Genomic DNA, 5,235 nt, shown 5'->3' with positions numbered 1-5,235 from the left:
TCCCGCCGCTGCACAGCGCGGTTCCGGGCTAGGTCAGGTGAGCGGATCGCGAGAGGAAACTATGGGGAGGCGGGAAGGACACATGGGGCCGGGGGCGGGGCAGCCACAGGCGCGCGTCCCGGACGGGAGCCTTTGGGGTGGAGGGGGCGCACAGCGCTAGGAAGCTGCGAGGGGGCGGACGGCCCCTGCTCCCCCCCCCCGCAGAAGCGGCGGGACAGGGGCGCATGATCCCAGTTCCAGCCCGCTCCGCGCTGCTGGCTCAGCCCAGCTGACAGTCACCTCACCTCACAGCAGGGCCTGTGAGTGTGGCCAGGGGAGGGGGAAGGGCTTGGGGCAGTGAGTGTCTGGGAGGTGCTGGTGGGGTGCCAGGCAGTGGGGGAGGTTTGTGTGTTTTGGGGTGGTAGGCAGGTGGGGAGATCTGTGTGTGTCAGGGCACTGGGCAGTAGAGGTCTGTGTGGGGAGCTGTGTAGTTGTGGTGGTGGGGCTGTGGGGAAGGGCATTGGGCCGTGGGGGAGATCTGTGTGTTGGGGCACTAGGGAGTGGGGGTTATGTGGGGGGGGGCTGGGCAGTTATGGTGGGGCTGTGGGCGGGGGGGCACTGGGCAGCAGTGTTGGTGTTCAGGGTACTATGGATTTGTGGGGGGGCACTGGGCATAGTGGGTCCAGGGGGTGTTGGGCAGGGGAGCTGTGAGGCACAGCATGGGCCCACCCCCAATAGGAAGGGCCAGGCATACCAGTGTGCATCTGATCATGCCATGCTTGCCCCTGGCCGGCCCCTCCCCCCCCACCTTCACACCTGAGGGCTGGTGCGGGGGGTGGGTCCAGGCGGCACGTATCTGGGGCAGCTCCCCGGAAGCAGCAGGCGTGTCCCTCTGGGTCCTAGGGTCAGGGCAGCTGGGGAGGTCTCCATATGCTGTGCCCACCACTAGCGCCAGCTCCGCATCTCCCATTGGCCGTAAGTGTGCCAATGGGAGCTGCGGGGATAGGGCTGTCATGGCATGGGCAACATGCAGAGTCCCCTGGCCACCCCTGACCCTATGCATCAGAGGGACCTGCCTGGGGTAGGGGTGAGGTGGCGCTTACCTGAGGCGGCTCTGGGGAAGTGGCCGTCAGGTAGGATCATGGGGCTCTGCGTGCTGCCCACGCTTGCAGGCCCCGCTTCCGCAGCTCCCATTGGCCGCAACAGAGATGGCACTTGTGATGAGCGCAGCATGCGTACGGGAGACCCCCCTGCCCGCCACTGTGCCTAGCTGCCGCAGGGCCCTGCAGGCCACTTCCCGGGAGCCTGCCAGCTAGGGTGACCAATCCACTCCAGCCTCATGCCAAAATATCGGGACAAATGGCATCCCAACAGTACATTGGTTGGGACACGGGACAAACAACTATATATCGGGACAGTCCTGATTTTATCAGGACGTCTGGTCACCCTAAAACTGGGCAGTGGCCCAAACGGCTCCTGGGAGACATGTGCAGGCACAGGTGCTGCGATCGGGGCTATCACCCCTGACCCCTGCCAGTGGGGAGCAGGAGTGGCAGAGCCCCTGCCTGACCCACACTTCTTTATTTACGTGCCCCAAGCCAGACTGAAAAACATGGTCACCGCACAGCATACAGCAGCCTCCTGGGAGAGCCCCTCTACCTGCCTCCCCAGTGCTGCAAGGTCACTGCTTTACTGTCCTACAGTCCTACCCCTTGTCTCCACTTCCCACCATCCTTGCTTTTGGGATTGTCTGAACACAGGATTTGCACCGTTTATTTTAAATCCTTTTAAAATTGATTTAGTTAAACCTGTGAAAACTTTAGTATGGTTTCAACCTAGTTATATCAATGGTACCTGTATATATTCTGACACATTAACCCAACATCGGAAATAAATCTGACTGTGGAAATTATAGAGGAATCTCTCTGCTAGCAACTTCAGGAAACGTCATTGCTAGATTTCTTTTGAACCATCTTCTTCCTCTGTGAAGACATTCTTCATGAATCTCAATATGGATTTATACCAGCATTTCTCAAATGCGGCCACCTAGGGCTTTTCTTGTGGCCACAGCATGCTGGGCTGTGATCTGGTGAGGGAAGGAAGAGGCAGCCTCTCACGCAGAACTGCTATTAGAGGTTGGGTCCTGCCCCCACTCTGGAGCCACAAATGCTGGAGGAAAAGGCAGCCAGCAAGTTCCCCACCTTCCCAGGGACAATGGGGTTGTTTTTCAGCTCTGGGGTGGCAGGTAGCGAGCTCCAGCCATGGGGCTTTAGGCTCCAGCTATGGGCCCTAGCTGCATGGCAGCAGACAGGCTCCCGGCCCAGGCTCATCCTTTCCCCACTGCTCCCCCCCCTTCCTCCTGAAGCCCCAGGCTTCAGTCATGTGGCAGCAGGCTCCAGCCCATGGCTCGCCACCTCTTCCCCATTGCCTCTGGCCCCTGCTGCCTTCTCCGACCCTGCGCTTTCACCATGCAGCAGGGGGCTCCATCCTCCAGGCACAGAGTTTCAGGCTCAGGCCCAAGCTATGAAGTTCTGGCCCTGGGCCCCAGCTGTGTAGCAGCAGTGGGTGCTGACCCCAGGCTCACCCCCCTGCCCCAATTGTCCCAGCTGCCTCCCACGAACCCATCGACTCTTCCTCCATTGCACCCTGCTGCCTTCCTCTCCACCAACCTATCCAGGGCTTAATTTGTCCCAGAGCTAAGGCTATTTGTTAATATCACTTTTCACAGCAGATTTAGGAGCCAGCTAGGAGACTATGAAAATTATATTAACATAAAAGTATTTCTTTTTACAGCAGCAGTTGCAGGAGCTAGCAAGTCTTTTAAAAACAAAACAAAAAAGACAAGAACGTGCAAAGCACACACCTTGTGTTTCTATGTTGTTTAGGGCCAGTAAAGAATGGAGACAGCAGTACATTTTTATTGAGTGGGGGAAAAAAAAACCCTACATAAATAAATTACAGTGATTTGGACATGTATATGTGCATATTTGTTTTTCCTAAAGTTAATTAGTACTTTAAGAAAAATTGTCAGAGCAGCCACCAGCACAAGTGCGTGGCCATATTCTTAGGCCACCAAAAATTTTGTTGTAAGAACCCCTAATTTAAACCATCTAGAGAGGTAACACTGACATGTACTTTACTGCTTGCCAGCTGCAGGAAAAATGTAGAGACCACAGACCATTATAGCTGGTGTTCATGGACCTGACAGAAGCCTTTTTCTCCATCAAGAGAGACGCACTGTAGAAAATCCTTCTGAAGTATGGATGCCCACCGATATTTATCACCATTCCTTGTCTCTTTCACAATGACTTGGAAGCAGTGATCCTTTGTAATGGATCTACTATGGTGCCTTTTAAGGTTAAGACATGCATTAAACTGGGCTGTGTTATTGCCCCAATGCTCTTCTCCATCTTCCTCGCTGCAATGCTCTATTCGATCACTAACAAGATTCCGTGCAGCTAATCTATCAAATAGATACTAAGCTGTTCAACCTCGGCCACTTCTGATCCAAAACCAAAACATCACTGACCTTCATCATTGAGCTTCAGTAGGGTGATGATGCTGTAGGGGCAATAACTTTTGAGATTTCCTGTGTAAAATATTTTCCCCCCACCCAGGTTCCAGGCTCCTTTCCAGTACTGTTCTTTCCAAACTCAGGACTTGAGATGGAAGAAGGAGAAGAGGTAGGTTGTTCAGCTTGCTAAGATAACAAGATCTGTTGAAACTCTTGTAGGGGTTGCTGTCACTCAGGGATTGGCAACCTTTGGCACACGGCCCGCCAGGGTGTTTACCCTGGCGGGCTAGGCCAGTTTGTTTACCTGCCGCGTCTGCAGGTTTGGTCAATCGCAGCTCCCACTGGCCCCAGTTTGCTGCTGCAGGCCAATGGGGGCTGCAGGAAGTGGCGGCAAGCACAGCCCCCATTGGCCTAGAGCAGTGAACCACAGCCAATGAAAGCTGCGATTGGCTGAACCTGTGATTGGCTGAACCTGCGGACGTGACAGGTAAACAAACTGGCCTGAGCTGCCAGGGTGCCTACCCTGGCAGGCCGTGTGCCGAAGGTTGTCAATCTCTGCTGTAACTCCTACCACTCACCTAACTACCATAGGAGTTCCTTCAGATTTCCCAGTCTGCCCACTTCAGCTTCCCTTTCCAGTCCTTCACATACAGTGGAGTAGGAAATCCCAGGACAAGCCTCTAAATTGCATGAGGTTCCCTCAGACTGGCTTTCTCTTTGCAAGCAGTCCTCACACACCCTTGGTGAGTTCACTAGCAGTGCACTTTATTTACAGTGTCTTATGCAGACTTCATGTCCCATTACCAGGTTTCTCCCAGGCTTCAACACCCCTCCTGCCACAGGGTCAGAGAGGTCTTACTAAAGATCTTGGGCAGTTTTACCTTTCCTTCTGTTGCCTGTCTCCCATTTAATAGTCCTTAGCTGAGCTGAATCACCCAGTTCTAATCAACTCTCAGTCTGGCCCATGTTGGGCTGCTTACAAAGTGCAGAGTGGTGAGTCAGCCCTAGGCTACTCCTACTCTGTCACAGGTTGGTTTTGTGTGTGTTTGCAGAGGACATCAAAGATGTATCTACATCTTATTGAACTATGTTGAGTTAGTATGAGCAGAGGAGAGTAACAAAAGCTTGGACACAATACAGTGGTTGTACTGTATTAAGAATTTAAAAGTTTTGTTTCCGAGCTGTACCAGGCAATGGGAAACACTGAAACTTTGGGTACGATCATCAATGGATCTGATGCTAATTGAGAACATTAAACTAATAGTGTTGAGAAATCAAAATGATGATAGATAACAAGTAGCAATTAACACATCAACTTGGAAGCAGTAATCAGAATGCTCGAATCAAGTGGTGGTGTTTGTTTTTCAGTGGATTATAATGTGCTAAAATAGAGGAACAGGTATTAGTGTGCTGCATTACTAGGAGGAAACCTAATCAAGCAATTTCTATTTTTGGAATATGAAATTATTGAAATAAGGAACAAGGGCCCAGATCTACAAAGGTACTTAGGAGTCTAAACCACAGACTTAGGAACCTAAGCCTCAGGCACTTACATTTCAGTTTTGGTTCCACTATGATCCACAAAACTTCGGCTGAACCCAGTAGGTGCCTAAACTACTTGGAAGCCTCAGTTTTCAGGGTGGGAGTATCCTAGCATCTATGTTTTTGCATCTGGGCATGCACATTGCTGTCTCCATCTAGGCAGCTGCACACCTAACTCCTGCCTAGGTCCCAAAGCGATT

Source organism: Gopherus flavomarginatus, chromosome 4, assembly GCF_025201925.1.
Source record: "Gopherus flavomarginatus isolate rGopFla2 chromosome 4, rGopFla2.mat.asm, whole genome shotgun sequence".
Taxonomy (NCBI): Eukaryota; Metazoa; Chordata; order Testudines; family Testudinidae; genus Gopherus; species Gopherus flavomarginatus.
The sequence above is the reverse complement of the archived record's forward strand: the minus strand, read 5'-3'. Positions refer to the sequence as shown.